Source organism: Melozone crissalis, unplaced genomic scaffold, assembly GCF_028551555.1.
Source record: "Melozone crissalis strain CALT ecotype California unplaced genomic scaffold, PUWL_Pcris_2 ptg000101l_1, whole genome shotgun sequence".
Lineage (NCBI taxonomy): Eukaryota > Metazoa > Chordata > Aves > Passeriformes > Passerellidae > Melozone > Melozone crissalis.
In genome coordinates, this window is record NW_026535878.1 from 341,686 (window position 1) to 362,270 (window position 20,585).

The window sequence follows — 20,585 nt, forward strand, 5'->3', positions numbered from 1 at the left end:
TTGGGATCCAAGGGGGCACAGGAGCCCTCCAGCCCTGGGAATCGCCTTCCCACATCCATCCCTATTCCAGAATCTCTGGGATGTGAGATTTAGGGGGCAGAGCAGCCCCCCAGCCCCAGGAATTGCTATCCCACATCCATCCTTGTCCCAGAATCCCTGGGATTTGGGATCTAGAGGGGCACGGGAACTCCCCAGACCAAGGAATCCCCATCCCACATCCATCCTTGTCCCAGAATCCCTGGGATTTGGGATCCACAGGAGCCCCCAGCCCTGGAAATTGCCATCCCACATCCATTCCTATCCCAGAATCTTTGGCATTTGGGATCCAGAGGGGCACAGCAGTGCTGGGAATCGCCCTCTCACATCCATCCCTATTCCAGAATCGCCGGAATTTGGGATCTGGGGGGGCACAGGAAGCCCCCCAGCCTTGGGAATCGCCCTCCCACATTCATCCCTGTCCCAGAATCGCCGGCATTTGGGATCCATGGGGGCAGAGCAGCCCCCCAGACCAAGGAATTGCTATCCCAGACCCATCCCTGTCCCAGAATCCCCGGGATTTGGGGTCTGGGGTCTCCTCCCTCCCACCCCACCACCCCCCTCTCTCCACCCGCAGCAGCCCCGTGAAACCCGAGCTGCTCTGGCTCCTCGAAATCCCAATCGCGGCCGTGCCAGGGCTGGCAGCCACCCAGGAGGGGCTGCTCCTACCCTGGCAGCCGAATCCGGAGCTTTTCCCAAAATCCCCCCTCTCTGCACGGCCCCTTTTGCCTTAAATTGATTTATTTATTTTATTTTTGGGGCTTTTCTTTTTACCCTAAAACCAAGGATTGCTCCTTGCTGAGGGATGGAGAAGGACGATCCCAAACCTGAAATCCAGCAGGTAGATGGGGAGGGAGCCAGGAAAAAGCACCGAGAGGACCCACAGAGGAATTCCAGGCTGTTCAAACAAAAACTCGGGATGGAGGCTCGAGTTTGCCAGCTGGAAAAGCACCAGGATCAATAGGGAAAGGAGATGCTGTTTGAAAGGAGATGCTGCTGGAATTTGACGCTAATTCCTTTCAAAACCAGTCCAAAAATCCCCCATATCCATGGGGACATGTTCCATGGGGGTTTCTTTGTTTTGCTTTGGTTTGGGTTTTTTGGGTGTTTGGGGGTTTATTTTTGGGTTTTTTTTGTTGTGGTTTTTTCGCTTGTGGTTTTTTTTTGGGGGGGGGTGTTTTGAGGTTTTTTTGGTTTTTTGTTTTATTTTGTTGTTGTTGGTTGGTTGGTTTGGGGGTTTGGGGGTTTTTTTTGGGTTTTTTTGGGTTTTTGGGGGTTTTTTTGGAGGTTTTTTTTTGTTTGTTTTGGTTGGGGTTTTTTGGGGTATTTTGGGTTTTATTTTGGTTTTTGGGGGTTTTTTGTTTTTGTTTTTTTGGGGGGTTTTTTTTGTTTTGTTTTGTTTTGTTTTTTGGGGTTTTTTTGTTTGGTTGGTTTGGTTTTGTTTTTTAAATTTTTCCTCTTTTTTCCCTGCTCATTCACAGCTGCTCAGCCAGGCATGGAAACGGAGAAATTGAGGCACCAAAGCGGCAGCTCCTGGCACCAAAGCGATGCCAGCCGTGCCAAGGTGCCACATCCCAGACCTCCACCCTGCCCTGCCCGACCTCCGGAGCCGCTCCCACCCCCGGAAAGCTCCAAATTCGGGAGGTACCGACCCCTCCCCGCCGCTCCGGGGGTGACAGCGAGCGCTGCTCTCATCTCGGCCAGGAGAATTTGTTTGTTGAATTTTCTCCCTGCAGGAATTCTCTCCCCGGCCGCGGCCAAGTTTCGGATCCACCTTCAAAGGCGCCCTTTGACATTTTTCAGCCCTCGGACGTGGCTCCGGGCATCGTTTTTTTCCGTGGCTGGAGTAAAATCCAGCCGTGCTCTTGCAGGGAAAGGTGGGGCTGTGTGTCCCCAGCCTTGGCCCTGATGTGGATTTTCAGCCATCCCGGTGGTTGATCCCCTTTTTCCTGGTTTGTCCCACATGGGTTTGGAGCCAAACCCCTCATGGGTCTGGCAGAGGTGGGAGAGGGAATGTGCAGAGCTTGGGGATGCCGGGGGACAGGGCCAGGACAGCGGGAATGACTGAGGGGACCAAGGAGAGCTCGAGGGACAGAGGTGGGAATGGGGGGACACGGAGGAATTTGGGTCCCAGTGTGTCCCACCAGGAATGGGGAGGTTGGAGCATTGTGACCATTCCCTGGTCACTCTAGCCATTCCTTGGTCACTCTGGATGTGTTCTGGTCATTCTGGACATTACATGGTCACTGTGGACATGTTCTTGTCACTGTGACCATTCTCTGGTCACTCCACCCATTCCTTGGTGACTCTGGACATTCTGTGGTCACTCTGGACATGTTCTGGTCACTCTGGACATTCTCTGGTCATTTCAGCCATTTCCTTGTCACTTTGGACATGGTCTGGTCATTCTGGACATTCCCTGGTCACTCCAGCCATTCCATGGTCACTCTGAACATTCTATGGTCACTCTGGCCATGTTCTGGTCACTCTGGACATTCCATGGTCATTCTGGACATTCCATGGTCACTCTGGATGTCCCACGGTCACTGTGGACATGTTCTGGTCACTCCAGTCATTCTATGGTCACTCTGGCCATGTTCTGGTCACTCTGGACATTCCAAGGTCACTCCAGCCATTCCCTGGTCATTCTGGCCATGTTTTGGTCACTCTGGACATTTCATGGTCATTTGGCAGCAAAAAAATCTCCAAGCCCATGGGAAGGGAAGGGAAGGTTTGGGAAGGTTTGGGAAGGTTTGGGAAGGGAAGGTTTGGGAAGGTTTGGGAAGGGAAGGTTTGGGAAGGGAAGGGAAGGGAAGGTTTGGGAAGGGAAGGTTTGGGAAGGGAAGGTTTGGGAAGGTTTGGGAAGGTTTCGGGAAGGGAAGGGAAGGGAAGGGAAGGGAAGGGAAGGGAAGGGAAGGGAAGGGAAGGGGGAGGCAGGGATCCCCCAAAAGGATGTCTGGCAGTTCGGGACGGCACCATTCCCGCAGGATGCGGTGGGAAGGGGCCGTGCCGCCCTTCCCGGGCTCTGCCGGGCGTTCCGGGCGGTGCCAGGCTGGAAAATCGCGCTCAGCCTCCCGCGGGAGCGGCTCCTGCCCGGCCCCTCCGGCTGCCCCCGCGCGCCAGAGCCGCATCCAGAGGGGCCGGGACGGCGTCCCCGGGAGCCCGGGAGAAGGGCTTGGCTCCGGGAAAAACGCGCTGGAGTCGGGAATGAGCGAAGGGGAAAAGAATTCCGGGATGTAACGAGCGGATCGCGCCTCACGTGGCGGCTTTGGGGCCGCGGGGAGCTGAGATGGGGAGGGGGAATTGATCCCTGCCCTAAACCAGCCGGGAATGGCCTGGGGAAGGGGCTGCGGCAAAGCTGGCCCGGCCACAAGGCGCTCCAGAGGAGACGGGATTTGGGGATTTCGGTGGGGTTTTGGTTATCCCGGCACAGGGATCCTCAGGGAGGGAGGAAGAGGAGGAAAAATTCTGTGCAGATTCCAGGCATCCCAAATACCCATCCCTGCTTTCCTGGTGTCCCCATGCATCCCTGAGCATCCCTGAGCCTGGAATGGGATTCCTGAGCCTGGAAAAAATTCCTGAGCACGGAAAGGGGTCCTTGAGATTGGAATGGGATCCCTTAGTTTGGAATGGGATCCTTGAGCCTGAAGCAGGATTCCTGAGCCTGGAATGGGATCCCTGAGCCTGGAAAGGGATTTCTGGGCCTGGAAAAGGATTCCTGTATCCCCATATCCCCCATCCTCACATCTCCTCCCTCCTGGTTCCCTCCCAGTTTTTATTCCCATCTTTTATTCCCAGGTTTTATTCCCAGTTTTCATTCCCTGTTTTTATTCCCACTTTTTATTCCCAGGTTTTATTTCCAGTTTTTATCCTCAGTTTTTATTCTCAGTTTCCATTCCCAGGTTTTATTCCCAGGCTGTATTCCCAGTTTTTATTCCCAGTTTTCATTCCCAGTTTCTATTCCCAGTTTTTATTCCCAGGTTTTATTCCCATCTTTTATTCCAAATTTTTATTCCCAGTTTTCACTCCCAGCTTTTATTCCCAGGTTCCTACAAGGCACCAGGGCAGCCACGACGACTTCGCTGCCTTTAATCAAATCCCTTCATTAGGTTGTTTAATTAGCAGGGGAGCTCCGGGAGCGCTCCCAGGAGGAATTTGTGGCAGAGCCATTAAGGCCCAATTAATCCAAATTTAATCTTCTGGAGTCCATTTAAACCTTCCCCGTTTCCACCTTTAAACCTTCCCTGCTGACCCCACAGCAGGGGAAACTTCCCTGGGAGTGCCCAGAGGGTTTGGGGTGCTCCAGGGACCCCCAGCTTTGCAGGGAATTCCAAGGAATTCCAGGGAATCCCCACATCTGATCCTGCAGGGATTGGGGAGGGAAGTGCTGAACCCCACTGGGGTTTGTGGGGCACAGGAAAAGGGTCAGGAGAGGAGGGGAAAGGTTTCTCACCCCAAAAACCCCAAATTAATTGGGGTTTGCTCAGCAGGGAGCAGGTTCTATGTTCCAGCTGTTGAATTCCATTATTTTTATCCAGGGATAAAAATCCGGCCCTTTTATCCGGGGAATTCCCACATCAGATCCTACAGGGACTGAGGAGGGAAGTGCTGAGCCCTGCCAGGGTTTGTGGGGCACAGGAAAAAGATCAGGGGAGGAGGGGAAAGGTTTCTCACCCCAAAACCCCCAAATTAATTGAGGTTTGCCCATCAGGGAGCGGATTCCACCTTTCAGCTGTTGAATTCCATTATTTTTACCCATATTTCTCAATATGATCCTGCAGGGATTGGGGAGGGAAGTGTTGAGCCCCACTGGGGTTTGTGGGGCACAGGAAAAGGGTCAGGGGAGGAGGGGAAAGGTTTCTCATCCCAAAAAAATCCCAAATTTATTGAGGTTTGCCCATCAGGGATCAGATTCCAGCCTCCAGATTCCACTTGCTGAATTCCATGATTTTTACCCATATTTCCCACCCCTTTGCAGAGAGCAGGCTCAGCTCGGGGGGCTCCTGCCAGCTCCAGGTTTGGGCAGAGCTCAGCCCCAAACAGCCCCAGGAGCCGCCAAAATCCTTGGAAAATCTGGGATTGGAGCTTTTTTCCCAAAAAAGGGCTCCTCTCTCAGCTCTGTGGCTGTCCCAGGGCTCCTTCCAGATGGATTTGCTTCTCATTTTCCCAACTCCTGGGCCTTTTGTGCTTCCTGCGGATTTGTGTAACCCCGCTGTCCTCTCTGGAATTTGCAGATCCATCCTCGGAGGGTTTTGTGTTATTTCCTCCCTCGTTCCCCAAGCCCAGTAAACAGCTGCTCCTGCAGGCCACCCCCAGACCTGCACTTTCCATCTTCGTGGGGTTTTCAGAGCCCTGAAAAATCCTCGCATGGAGAATTCCACAGCAAATCCCATTTTATTATTTTATTTTTTATCATTTTATAACTGATTATTATAATTATTTTATTTTTTTACTAGGAATCAGTATTTAAATTCCATTTTACACATCCATTTTTTTATCTTGACATTTATTTTTGTCAAATAATTAAACCGTATATCCCCACATTATCCAAATCACTCGTCATCAACACACTTTCAATTAGCCTTCCTCTGTATTTCCTACTATCAAAAACAACAATCAAGCGTCATCATCGCTCCACAAGCACCCCCAAACAGACATAGAATTAACCCCAGAAATAACCCCCCCAAAAAAACCAAACAAAAATAGAAATAATGATGATAAATCATCGATCAATCACCCACCAAATTTTATTTCTTGGAGCTTATAGAAAGCATGGCACTGAAGATGCCCTTCAGGCAAAACTCAGATTTCACCTGGAGTCTCAGGTGTCCCCAAATCCCCAAAAATTCTCCAATCTGGGGTGAAGACCTTCCCTGGGTCATCACCACTTCCCCCAGGCTTGGAATTTGGCTGGAATTTCAGGCTGGAGGTGGAAATTTCCATCCCAAAACGGAAATTTTGGGGGAGCTCAGGGTGTTTGGTCTCTCCCATGGATTTCCCCAGGTTCTGCTCGTCCCATCCCTGGGAATTCCAGGGTCAGGGGTGTGAGGTGCCTTTCCTTGGGTGTCCCCAGCCTCAGCCATGTCCCCTTTCCCAGCTCCCGGAATCCCTGGGCCCAATCCCTTGGGAATTCGCTCTGGTGGCCCTCGGGCTCCAAGGAAAGCTTGGCAAGGTGTCAAAGCCACCTGCACCTGCCTCGTTTTCCCTGTCTTTTTGCCTTCCCAAGGGAAGAACTCGATTCCGGGGATAAACACCCTACTGAGGGGATGGACACCCAACTCTGGGGGTGAACACCCTGTTCTGGGGATAAATACCCTGTTCTAGGGATGAACTCCTGGTTTTGGGGATGAACACCCAGTTCTATGGAACAACTCCTGGTTCTGGGGATGAATAGCCATTTTTTTGAGGATAAATTCCCAATTCTGGGGATAAACACCCAGTTCTGGGGGTAAACACCCAGTTCTGGGGGTAAACACCCAGTTCTGGGGGTGAGCACCCTGTTATAGGGATGAGCTCCTGGTTTCAGGGATGAACACCCAATTCTTGGGAAAAACACCAAATTCTGGGGGTGAACACCCTGTTCTGGGGATAAACACCCGGTTCTGAGGATGAACACCCTGTTCTTTGGGATAACCTCCCAGTTTCTGGGGATAAACACTCAGTTCTGGGGATAAATACCCAGTTTTGGGGATAAACACCCTGTTCTAGGGACGTACTCCTGGTTCTGGGGATGAATACCAAGTTTCTGGGAATAAACATCCAATTCTGGGGATGAACACCCAGATCTGGAGATGAACTCCCAGTTCTGAGGGTGAACACCCTGTTCTGGGGATAAACACCTGGTTTTGGGGATGAACACACAGTTTCTGGGGATAAACATCCAATTCTGGGGACGAACACCCAATTCTGGGGGTGAACACCCAGTTCTGGGGGTGAACACCCAGTTCTAGAGATGAACTCCCAGTTTTGGGGATAAACACATGGTTCTGGGGGTGAACACCTGGTTCCTGGGGGTAAACACCCAGTTCTAGGGATGAACTCCTAGTTTTGGGGATGAACACACAGTTTCTGGAGATAACCACCAAATTCTGGGAATGAACACTTTGTTCTAGGGATTAACTCCCGGTTTCTGGGGATAAACACCCAGTTTCTGGGGATAAATACCCAATTCTGGGGGTGAACACCCAGTTCTGGGGATAAACACCCAGTTCTGGGGATAAACACCTGGTTCTGGGGATAAATACCCTGTTCTAGGGTGAACATCCTGTTCTGGGGGTGAACACCCGGTTCTGGGGATGAACACACAGTTTCTGGGGCTAAACATCCAATTCTGGGGATGAGCACCCTGTTCTAGGAATGAATTCTTGGTTTTGGGGATAAACACCCTGTTCTGAGAATGCAGACCCAGTTTTGGGGATAAACACCCTGTTCTGAGGATGCACACCCGATTCTGAGGATAAACACCCGATTCCCAGGACAGCAGCAGGGCCCGGCTCCCATCCAGGCTGTCCGGAGCCGCTGCTGCCCCGACACCTCCTCCTCCCTCCCTCCTCCTCCTCCTCCTCCCTCCCTGCCCCGTGACGCTCCAGCGAGAGGAATCTGGAGCGCTCCCAGAGCCGCGGCTCGGCTGTTCCCAAATGTCAGGTGGAGGTGGAGGCGCAGGAAGTGTTTTCATCCCCGAGGCATCCACAGCTCCGCTTCCAGACGCTCCCAGGACCGATCCCTCCTGCCCGGGGATGCTCCCGAGCGGTGGAAGGGATGGAGCAGCTGCAAAAGCGCCGCTGGTTCCTGCTCCTTAAAAATCCACCCGAGCTGGCCCGGAACAGGGAAAGTTCTGGAAGGGAAGGGGAGGCACCCGCAGCCTGGATGGGTGGAAGTGTGGGGATGGAAAGATGGATGGAAATCATCCCTCTCTTTGTGGTTCCAGAGGGGTTGGGAGAGGGAAGGATGGGGCAGAAGGCAGCAGGTGCCCCCCGGGTGTGCTCCAGCCCTGGGGCTTTGCTGGGCCTGGAGGAATCCGTGTTTTTGTGGGAGGAAATGAGGCAGCGCTGCTTTAATAGGAAATCAAAACACAGGGAAGGAACACAGAGCGGGACACGGGCCTGGAAAAAAGCGGAGCCGTCCAGCGCTGTCTCGCCAGCAGCGCCGACACTGCCAGGGGTGCAGGGCCAGGCTGCCCTCGGCTGTGCCCTGATCCCACAGGAATATCCCACAGCAATATCCCACAGCAATATCCCATAGGGATGATCAGCTGTGCCCTGATCCCACAGGAATATCCCACAGCAATATCCCACAGGAATATCCCATAGGGATGATCTGGCTGTGCCCTGATCCCACAGGAATATCCCACAGCAATATCCCACAGCAATATCCCACAGGAATATCCCATAGGGATGATCTGGCTGTGCCCTGATCCCACAGGAATATCCCATAGGGATGATCAGCTGTGCCCTGATCCCAATGGGATCCCATAGGGATGATCAGCTGTGCCCTGATACCACAGAAATATCCCATAGAGATGATCTGGCCATGCCCTGATCCCACAGGAATATCCCAAAGATCTCCATAGGGATTCACCCCTGTGGGGTGGCAGGGGATGCTGGGGGGATGGATGGATGGATGGATGGATGGATGGATGAATGGATGGATGGATGGATGGATGGATGGATGGATGATGGATGATGGATGGACCCATGGATGGATGGATGGAATCCATGAATGGATGGATCCATGGATGGATCCATGGGTGGATCCATGGATGGATCACGGATGGATGGGTGGATGGAATCCATGGATGGATGGGTGACCACATCAGCAGACCCATCTCCAAGGACAACCCCTGATGCTCGCCACCCAACTGCCCCGACATTTCCAAGAAGGAACAATTCCACACCCGCATTGGAGCTCTTGGAAACTCCCCCAAGATTCCGTGGTTTCCTGCAGGATTGGGAATAAGCATGGACACGGCCCAGCAGGGAAAGCTGGGGCAGGAATCAAACTCCTCCCGGAGCTGTGGAGTGAGAGACACAATCAAGGGAAATCTCTATCATCCAGCCCTGTCCTGGCTGTCCCTGGGAGCAGCACCCCAGGCTCCAACCACACAGGAGGAGCTGGGAGCTGGAATCTCGGCCTGGAATTCCCTAAAAAACTGAGCTTTGTCATCCCTGTGCCCATCCCCACATTCCTGCATCCACCCGGGAGCTCCAGCAGCTCTGAGAGTGGAGAAATCCTTTGAAGGTTCTCCTCAGAGGAGACCTGCTGGGATCTCTGGAGCTGTGGAGCCTCTGAACAGCCTCGCTCAGAAGTGTTTAATTGGGAGGGCTGGGAAGGAGCGAGGAGGGAAGGGAGGGAAAGGCTGGATGAGAGCTGGGAGCTCAGGGATTTGGGATTTTGGGCTGTCCCGGTGATGCTCCAGCACCGCAAACCCCCCGGATCGTGTTTGGGAAACGCTGGGAGAAGGGAGGGCGGGAGGAGAAACCTTCGGAAGGAGATTCCAGACCATTCCCGCAGCCGCTTTCCCGACAAAAAGCTCCTTCAGCCGCGGCCAAGGGCAACACTCGCGCCTCGGGAGCTGCAGGAAACGCGGAGATTTTCCAGCACATTCCCTGCCCCGCTCGGGCTGGGGGAGAGGCAGCGACCGGGGCGACTCGGGACTGGGAAAAGCTTTAAAGATTTCCCTGGATCAGCGGGATCAGCCCCAAAATCGGCCCCACATCCCTCCCTGACAATCCCGGAGGTGTTTCCGAGAGAAATCATCCTGGGATTCTTTCTCCCACCCCAAAATCCCACGGGATATCCTTGCTGGGACGCAACTGGGGGTCCCCACCCCGGTGTGCGCTGCTCCCCAAATCCTGCAGAGCTGGGATTGGGGTGCCCGGGGGTCCCCTCGCACCCATGGGTGACAGGGGGGACCCCATTCACGGCCACGTCGCTGTGAAGCTGCTCCGGGCCCAGGGAGAGTGTAATTAATACCAGACCTCGTTTAGGCTGCTCGCTAATTAACCCCGCGCCTCTGCGGCTTTCCCTTTCCATTTCCTCATGGATTTGGGGGGCAGAACGGAGGAAAATTCTGGAAAATCTCCAAAAGCGAATGGAGCCTCCCCTGGGATCATCCCTGGCACCATCCAGGGGTGAAATACACTTTTGTGGAGTCCAAAACTAAGGAAAAACCATTCCCACCCCTCCTGAGCGGGAGGAGGACCCGAAATCCTGCCAGGATTTTTGGGGGTGATTCCCATTCCCAATCCGACACCTGGGGGTGTCCCACACCAGCTGGGCAGGAATTTAATGTCTCCATCCCTGTTAAACACCCCTGGATGGAGACATTTACCCAGATCTGCCCTTATTGAGCAGCCGCTGCTGGAAAAGGTCGGGAAAAATCAAAAATCCGCTGTAATTTCCCAAAAGGAAAGAGGATTCTGCGGGGCTTTCCTCAGGCAGCTCCACAGCAAAGGGGAATTTTCCCTCCTTTTAAAGCACCCGGAGAGGGGAAAAAAATAGAATGGAATGGAATGGAATGGAATGGAATGGAATGGAATGGAATGGAATAAAATAAAATAAAATAATAATATAAGTAAAATAGAATAGAATAGAATAGAATAGAATAGAATAAAATATAAAATATAATTAAAAATAAAGTCAAATAAAATAAAATAAAAAATAAAATAAAATAACAAAATAAAATAAAATAAAATAAAAATAAAATAAAATAACAAAATAAAATAAAATAAAATATCCAGAGCATCGCTGGAATCATCCCCATCCCTCCTCAGCCCTCGGGGGCGTTCCGTGAGAGGATTAAATTCATTAAATCCTGCAGCCGGCGCGGGGCTGGGTGTGATGGTGAATTATTCATCCCTCCAATAACGCGGCTGATTTATTAATGAAAAGGTCAGAGCGCCGCTGGAAGAGGAGAATTGTTGGGAAAAGCGCTTTGGGATTGGGAGGATTCGGGACGGGCTGCGAGGAACAGCCCAGCTCGTCCCGATCAGCGCGGAGCCGCACGTTCCCGGCTGGAAAATTGGGAATATCGGAGCTGGAGAGAGAAAAAGAGGGAGGAGAAAGAGGAGAGAGAGGAGCGGCCTCCGCTGCCGCCTCCCGGCTGGAGAACCTGGGGAGCCGAGCAGACCCAGAGCTTCCACATCAGCAGGGAAGCGATCCCGATCCCGATCCCGATCCCGATCCCTCCCCGCGGCGGGAGCTCCCGAATCCCCTCAGGAATTTTGGGGATCCCGGGATCAGGAGCGGTTTTCCCTGTGGTTGTTCCTGGGGGTTCGCAGCGCTGAGCGCCGCGGTGGGCTCTGCCCCGATTTGGGCACCCCCTTCCCTTTGCTCGGCTTTCCAGGAGGAGAAAAGCAGCCAGGATGGCCTTTCCTGGGAATTTTAGAAATATTTCCAGGTTTTCACACCTCGGGGTTGTCACGGGGCTGTGACAGCGCAGGGACAGCAAAGGGAGGGATCAGAGAATCCCAAATCCAGGATCAGCCCTTCCCTCATTCCCTGGGATGGCAAGGGAGGGTTCAGAGCATCCCAAATCCTTCCCTCATTCCCTGAATAACAAAGGGAGCGCTCAGAGCATCCCAAATCCAGGATCAGTCCTTCCTTCATTCCCTGGGCAGTAAAGGGAACATTCAGGGAATCCCAAATCCAGGTTCGGCCCTTCCCTCATTCCCTAAATAACAAAGGGAGCATTCAGGACATCCCAAATCCGGGTTCTGCCCTTCCCTCATTCCCTGGGCAGTAAAGGGAAGGTTCAGGGCATCCCAAATCCGGGTTCAGCCCTTTTCACGTTACTGGGATGGCAAAGGGAGTGCTCAGAGCATCCCAAATCCAGGTTCGGCCCTTCCTTTATTCCCTGGGATGGCAAAGAGAGAGCTCAGGACATCCCAAATCCAGGTTCAGCCATTCCCATGTTCCCAGGACAGCAAAGGGAACATTCGGGGAATCCCAAATCCGGGTTCAGCCCTTCCCATGTTCCTGGGATGGCAAAGGGAACATTCAGGGAATCCCAAATCCAGGTTCGGCCTTTTCCACTTTTCTTGGATGGCAAAGGGAGCACTCAGGACATCCCAAATCCTTCCCTCATTCCCTGAATAACAAAGGGAGCGTTCAGGGCATCCCAAATCCAGGATCAGCCCTTCCTTCATTCCCTGGGCAGTAAAGGGAAGGTTCAGGGCATCCCAAATCCAGGTTCAGGCCTTGCCACTTTCCTTGGATGGCAAAGGGAGCGTTCAGGGAATCCCAAATCCAGGTTCAGCCCTTCCCTCACTCCCTAAATTGTAAAGGGAGCTCTCAGAGCATCCCAAATCTGGGTTCAGCCCTTCCCTCATTCCCTGGGATGTAAAGGGAACATTCAGGGAATCCCAAATCCAGGTTCTGCCCTTTCCTCATTCCCTAAATAACAAAGGGAAGGCTCAGAGCATCCCAAATCCAGGTTCAGTCTTTCCCACACTCCTGGAACAGCAAAGGGAGAGCCCAGAACATCCCAAATCCAGGTTCAGCCCTTCCCTCATTCCCTGGGATGCAAAGGGAGCTCTCAGAGAATCCCAAATCCAGCTTCAGCCTTTTCCACGTTCCTGGGACAGAAAGAAAGTACTCAGAGCATCCCAAATCCAGGTTCAGCCCTTCCTTCATTCCCTGGGATGTATAGGGAGCGCTCAGAGCATCCCAAATCCCCATCCACGGCCCCGGTTCAGCCCTCCCCGCATTCCCGGCACAGCTGGGGCCGCGTGTCTGGCTCCGAGGTTTCCCTCCGGCGTTGAAGGGAGAGATAAACCCGAGCCCCGCAGCCAGGGAGAGGCCCCCGACCACAACGCGTTCCATTGTGCAGTTCCAGAGGGAGGGATGGACGGGGGGAAAGGGGGGAGACACCGCCGGGGGGGGCTCTGGGGGCCGGGATGGAGCCCAGGAGCAAACCCCGAGCAGGCGGAGGGGTCGAGGCCGCGTTGCTGCAGCTGTTTTGGGGGAGAAAAGGGATTTTTCCAGATGTTTCTGCCGGGATGGGATTTGCTGTGGATTCCTGCGTGATCCCTCGTCTATGGGGGAGCTGAGCCCCAAAATCGGCTTCTCGCAGCCCCCGAGGGCAGCAGGAGGCAGCGGTGACTGCCTGGGGACAGCTGGGAGCTGTCCCTGCTCGGATCAGGCCACACAATCCCCCCCAAATCCCCTCCCGGAGCTGCGGATGCTCTGCCGGCAGCACCGGGCGTTGTTTTCCCCCCTCCGGGACATTTCCGATCATCGCATCCCGGGGCTGTCGGGAAGGAGCCGCTTTGATCATCGCTGATTATTGCTGGGGGCTGACAGCCCCGCCCGGGCTCTGCGGCACCCACGGCCCCCGATCCGGCCTCTCCCAGCTCCCCGGGAATGAGGGAATGATCCCAAATACCCCAGCTCCCATCCCCAGCCTGGAGCGACACCCACGGACCCCGATCCAGCCTTCCCCAAATCCCCAGAGCTCAGAGAATGATCGCATGGGGCCCAGGGAATGATCCCACACATCCCAGAGCTGCTCCAGCCTCTCCCAGCTCCACAGGGTTGAGGGAATGGCCCCAAATATCCCAATATCCACCCCAAACCCAGCTGTGGCTGCCCACAGACCCCAAATCCAGCCTCTCCCAGATCTATACGGCCCAGGGAATGATCCCAAATATCCCAGAGCTGCTCCAGGTTCTCCCATCTCTGTGGGGTTGAAGGAATGAGGGAATGATCCCAAACATCCCAGTGCCCAACCCCAGTTCCCATGGACCCCCCGAAGCCCATCCCAGCTCCACAGGGTGCAGGGAATGATCCCAAATACCCCAATACCCATCCCCAGCCCAGCTGTGGCTGCCCCCAGACCCCAATCCAGCCTCTCCCAGCTCTATGGAGTCCAGGGAATGAGGGAATGATCCCAAATATCCCCATACCCATCCCAAGCTCAGCTGTGACTGCACTTGGACCCTGCTCCAGCATCTTCCAGCTCTATGGGGCCCAGGGAATGAGGGAATGATCCCATGGGGCTGCTGGGAATGATCCCACAAATCCCATCTCCCACCCTCCAAAGGGGTGAAAGGGGAGCACGGAGTGACCCCAAACCCCAGGGGACACATCCCCCTCGTGCCACCTTCCCCCAAATGCTCCTTTTGTCCCCAAAATCGCTGCCAGGAGCCCCCAGTCCCCCCCTGATCCTCGGTTCAGCTGCAGAGCAGCAGCGCCGCCCACGCCCCGCTCCTGCCTCCTGTTTATCTCCGAGCACTTTGGTTTATTTTTTTTTTTTCCAGTTTATTTTTTTTCCAATTTATTTTTTTTTTCCAAATGCTCTGCTTTCCTCCCCGAGGAGCTTGGCAGCTCGGGAGGAGCTGGAGCAGAGCAGGGAGGGCAGAGGTGCCCGGGCAGGGCTCCGGGATTGGAAAATTTGGGAATTTTTCGGGGATTTTTTGGGATGCCAGGTGGCAGGAGCAGGCAGGAACGCTGATGGCTTTCCCAGGCAGCTGATGTTGCTTTTTTTCCTTTATTTTTTTTTTTTTTTTTTTGCTTTTTTTGGGTTTTTTCTGGTTCATATTCGGGATGCTTTGCAGACAAAAACAACATTTTAGGGAGGGCAGCTGAGGGCCATGACCTTCCCGAGCCAGGGGGACCCTGAGGGCTCCAGCAGGGGCAGGTCAGCATTAATTAACTTCTACATGGAATTAATTAATATCTATATGGAATTAATTCATCCTACATGGAATTAATCCATCCTACATGGATTTATGTTTGCCCTACATGGATTTACATTTGCCCTGCAGGGATTTTTTTCTGTCTTATTTGGATTTATTTCTCTTATAGGGATTTTTTTCTGTCTGATTTGGATTTATTTCTCTTATACGGATTTTATTTGTCCTACGGGGATTTTATTTGTCTGATATGGATTTATTTTTCCTAGATGGATTTATTTGTTCTTCAGGGATTTCATTTGTCCTATAGGGATTTATGTTTGTTCTATAGAAATTTTATTTTTCCTATAGGGATTTTATTTTTCCTATAGGGATTTCTGTTTGTTCTATAGGGATTTTAATTGTCCTATAGGGATTTATTTGTTCTATAGAGATTTACGGGTTTTTTTACAGAGATTTTATTTGTCCTATGGTGATTTTATTTGTCTGATATGGATTTATTTTTCCTAGATGGATTTCATTGTTCTAGAGGGATTCTATTTGTCCCATAGGGATTTATGTTTGTCCTATAGGGATTTATTTCTCCTATAGGGATTTTATTTGTCCCACAGGGATTTTATTTGCTTTACAGGGATTTATTTCTCCTATAAGGAGTTAATTTTCCCTGTATGAGTTTATATTTCTCCTATAGGGATTTCTATTTGCCCTATAGGGATTTTATTTCTCCTATAGGGATTTATTTGTCCTACAGGGATTTAAATGGGAACACTGCAGGCCTTGGGAAACAGAGATTTGGGATCCAAGAACGGGAACACCCCGGGCATCCTCCCAGCTCTGTGGGGCTGAGGGAAAGATCCCAAATACCCCAGAGATGCTCCAGCGTGTCCCAACTCTATGGAATTCTATTTGGGAATGACCCCAAATATCCCAGAGCTGCTCCCCCAGCTTTATGGGGCCGAGGGAATGATCCCAAATATCCCAGAGCTCCTCCAGCGTGTCCCAACTCTATGGAATTCTATTTGGGAATGACCCCAAGTATCCCAGATCTGCTGCAGCCCCTCTCAGCTTTATGGGGCTGAAGGAATAACCCCAAATATCCCAGATCTGCTCCAGCCTCTCCCAGCTCTGTGGGGCCGAGGGAATGATCCCAAACACCCCAGAGCTGTGGGGCTGAGGGAGTGATCCCAAATATCACAGAGCTTCTTCATCGTCTCCCAGCTCTATGGGAATTCTATTTGGGAATGATCCCAAATATCCCGGAGCTGCTCCAGTCCCTCCCAGCTCTATGGGTATTCTATTTGGGAATGATCCCAAATATCCCAGAGCTGCTCCAGTCCCTCCCAGCTCTATGGGAATTCCATTTGGGAATGATCCCAAATATCCCGGAGGTGCTCCGGCCCATCCCAGCCCTATGGGGCCGAGGGAATGACCCCAAACACCCCAGAGCCGCTGATCCCAGCGGATCCCCGGCCAGCCCAGCCCTCCCAGACGCGTTTGGCCGCGTGTCCATGGAGGTGTCAGAGCAGGCCAGGGACAGGAGGGAACGGCGGGATGAGGAAACGCTTCAGAGTTTCCAGCCCTGCTCCGAATGAATCCTTTAACCTTTTCCAAACCCTTTTTTTTTTCCAGTGGCTGAGAGGAGCTTGGAGCCTCCTGGTCTGGAGGGAATCAGGGAATTTGGGATTTGGGAATTTGGGATTTAGGGAATTTGGGATTTAGGGATTTTGGAATTTGGGATTTTGGGATTTAGAGATTTAGGGATTTGGGAATTCAGCACTTGGGGTTTGTAGGGAAGGGGATGGAGACCACAGGCTGAGGCCAGAGGGGACCCAGAGGCACTTCTGGGGTGCTGGGGGTTTGGGATGGGGTGTGAGGATTCCATGGGGCTGGGAGTTTGGGATGGGCTACAAGGATTCTATAGGGCTGGAGTTTGGGATGGGGTGAAAGGATTCCATGGAGATGGGATTTTGGATTGGGGTGAAAGGACTCTGTGGGGTTGGGATTTTGGAATGGGAGTTTGGGACGGGCTGTAAGGATATTCCATGGGCCGGGGGTTTGGGATGGAGTCAAAGGATTCCATGGGGATGGGAAACTGAGATGGGTTGTAAGGATTCCATGGGGCTGAGGGAGTTTGGGATGGGCTGTAAGGACATTTTATAGGGCTGGGAGTTTGGAATGGGGTGAAAGGATTTTCTGTGGGGCTGGGGGTTTGGGATGGGCTGAAAGGAAAGAATTCCATGGGCTGGGAATCCAGATGGGCTACAAGGATTCCATGGGGTTGGAGGTCTGGGATGGGGTGAAAGGACCTTCCCTGGGGCTGGGAATTTGGGATGGGCTGTGAGGATTTTCTGTGGGGCTGGGAGTTTGGGATGGGCTACAAGAATTCCATGGGGGTGGGAATCCAGGACAGGCTACAAGGACATTCCGTGGGGCTGGGAGTTTGGGATTTGTGTAAGGATTCCATGGGGTTGGAAGTTTGGGAAGGGGTAAAAGGATTCTGTGAGGTTGGGATTTTGGAATGGGAGTTTGGGATGGGCTGTAAGGACATTTTATAGGGCTGGGACTTTGGGATGGCGTGAAAGGATTTTCTGTGGGGCTGGGGGTTTGGGATGGGCTGTGAGGATCCCGTGGGACTGGGAACTGTCAGGACCGAGCCCATCCCCACAACAACCCACAGACCCAGAGACACCAGGCAGGAACCGTGTGAGATTCCAAGCCTGGAACTGGGGCAGGATGGGGGAAAAGGCTGCCCCAGCACTTCCCAACATCTCCCAGCACTTTCCCAACACTTCCCTGTGAATTTCCTATGGAAAACAATCTCCCAGTATCTCCCACCATCTCCCAGCCTTTCCCAGCCCCAGTAAGAGACAACGCTGGATTTGGGATTTGCCGCCCCTCCCTCGGCTCTCCCCATGCCGGGCCAGCTGTGGAGCAGCTCCCATGGAACTCTGGCGGTTCCAGGAGCTCCGGGAGCCTCCAGCAGGGCCGGCTCAGCCCCGCTCAGAGTTTCCAGCCGCTCGCTCGGCTGTTGCTGCGTCTCCGGGTGACCGAGTCCCTCCAGATTCCCTCAAATCTCGGTCCAAGAATGTTGTTTGGGCTGAAGAATGCGCGGCTGGGAAGGGAAAAGGGAAAAGGGAGGCTCGGGGTGAGCGGGGAGGTCGAGGCAGGGCTGGATCAGCTCTCCCTGCTGACCTGACCTTCCCTGCAGTTGGTGGGCAGATGTGGGGCCTCCGCCCCAGAGGGATCCCCGAATCCTTCAGGGCTCCTTTCCTGGAGCCTCTCAGGGTTCCCTTTCCTAAAGTTCCTCAAGATTCCCTTTCCTGGAGTCCCTCAAGATTCCCTTTCCTGGAATTCCTCAGGATTCCCTTTCCTGGAGACCCTCAGGATTCCCTTTCCCCCTTTCCTGGAGTTCCTCAGGATTCCCTTTCCCCCTTTCCTGAAATCCCTCAGGGTTCCCTTTTCTGGGGTTCCTCAGTGTTCCCTTTCCTGAAATCCCTCAGAGTTCCCCTTTCCTGGAATTCCTCAGGATTCCTTTCCATGAGTCCCTCAGAGTTCCCTTTCCTGGTGTCCCTCAGGGTTCCCTCAGGTCCAGGGTGGTGGGAATCCATCGGGACCTTCCCCGGGCACAGGGAATTAATTCCAGAGGGCCCAAAGAGAGCAGAGCTCTGCTGCCAGGGAGCGCCTGGAGCAGCGGGAGGAGGAGGAGGGAGAGGAGGAAGATGAAGAAAATGAGAGTCCCCTGCATGGATGGAGCAATGAGAGGTACCTGGAGAGAGGAAGAAGAGGAAGAGGAGGAAAAGAAGAAAGAGGAGGAAGAAAAGGAAAATGAGGAAAATGAGGGATCTCTGCATGGATGGAGCGATGAGAGGTACCTGGAGAGAGGAACAGGAAGAAGATGAAGAAGAGGAAGAGGAGGAAGAAGAGGAAGAGGAAGAAGAAGAGGAAGAGGAGGAAGAGGAGGAAAATGAGGAAAAGGAGAAAGAGAAGGAGGAGAAGGAAGATGAGGAAGAGGAGGAAGAGAAGGAAGAAAAGGAAGAGAAGGGTTCCCTGTATGGATGAAGCAATAAAAGGTACCTGGAGAGAGGAAGAAGAGGAAGAGGAGGAGGAGGAGAAGGAAGATGAAGAAAATGAGGGTTCCCTACATGGATGAAGCAATCCAGAGGTAGCTGGACAGAGGAAGAAGAAGAAGAAAAAGAGAAGGAAAATAAGGAAGAGAAGGAAGAGGAGGAAGACAAGGAAGAGAAGGAAGAGGAGGAAAATGAGGATCCCCTGCATGGATGAAGCAATCCAGAGGTACCTGGAGAGAGGAAGAAGACGAAGATGAAGAAGAAAAAGAGGAGGAAGAGGAGGATGAGGAGGAAGAGGAAGAAGAGGAGGAAGAGGAGGAAGACTCCTGCTCCAGCTGCCACCACACCGCTCAGAGGGGATAAAACCCCTCCCCACCTCCCTTCCCTGGGGTTTTCCTCCCTTTCCCTGCCCTCTTTTCCCACTTTCCCCACATCCTCCCTGCCTGCAGACGGGCTGTGCTTTCCAGGCACATTTCCCATCCCAAATATTCGGGATTTCTGGCCGAGTCCCCGCTGTACAGCGTGTCCCTCCAAGCCCGGCCACCGAACTGCGCTCACATCGCTGCTGCTGCTCCTCCTCCTCCTCAGGATCCCCGCAGGGCTCCCCCCGCCCCGGGAGGATGTTTTGGCTGGGAATTTCCTATGGAAAACAAGGAGGAACGGAGCCCGGGGGGGAGCTGGCACCTGCTGAGCTCTGCTAAATGATTCCAGGCTGCCGGGAGGATCCGGGAGCGCCGGGCTCCTTCCCTTCCCTTCCCTTCCCTTCCCTTCCCTTCCCTTCCCTTCCCTTCCCTTCCCTTCCCTTCCCTTCCCTTCCCTTCCCTTCCCTTCCCTTCCCTTCTCCCAGAGGATGGATGAGATCCCAAATCCTGGTGGATGGATGAGACCCCAAAACCCAGGGGAGGGATGAAATCCCAAATACCCAGAAGAATGGACGAGACTCGAAATCCTGGGGGATGGATGAGATCCCAAATCCTGGTGGGTGAATGAGACCCCAAATCGCTGGGGGATGGATGAAATCCTCAATCCTGGTGGATGGATGAGACTCCAAATCCTAGGGGATGGATGAGATCCCAAATCTCCAGGGGATGGGTGAGATCCCAAATCCTGGGGGATCGATGAAATCCCAAATCCTGCTGGGATGGATGAGACCCCCAAATCCTGGGAATGGATGAGATCCCCAAATCCTGATGAGATGGATGAGATCCCAAATCCCAGAGGATGGATGAGATCCCCAAATCCCAGGGGATGGATGAGATCCCAAAATACCCAGGGGCATGGATGAGACTCCAAATCCTGATAGGATAAATGAGATCCCAAATCCCAGGGAATGGATGAGAACCTCAAATTCCCAGGAAAGAATGAGACTCCAAATCCCAGGAGGATGGCCGAGATCCCAAATCCTGGGGGATGAATGCGACCCCAAATCCTGGTGGGATGGATGAAATTCCAAATCTCAGGGGATGGCTGAGATTCCAAATCCTAGGGGATGGATGAGACCCCAATTCCTGGTGGAAAGGATGAGACCCCAAATCCCATGAGGATGACTGAGCCCCCAAATCCTGATGGGATGAATGAGACCCCCCAATCCCACATGGATTTTCCCAGCCTGCAGAAGCGCCAGCTTGGCAACCCCAGGCTGCCAAATCCGAAGACAGATCCCCGCTGTCACAGTGGCCCCTTTGCTGGAGAATTTATTTACTTTGGATGCCGCTGCCTTATCGTCCGTGGAAATGTTTATCCCAAATATTTAACGGCAGCGCTGCACAAACTGAGCCTTCCCGGGGAGCACTCGGAGCAGGGCACACATCTCCCCTCCTGGAAGTGTAAAAAATTCAGGGAAAATTCC

The 20,585-nt window shown here is 53.0% G+C and overlaps 1 protein-coding gene across 1 annotated transcript in view; it reads left to right on the forward strand.

Moving 5' to 3' along the window:
• FMOD (fibromodulin) overlaps positions 1-20,585 on the forward strand; it is a 73,537-nt gene that overhangs the window by 44,546 nt on the left and 8,406 nt on the right. The gene's annotated exons all lie outside the window — the stretch shown is intronic.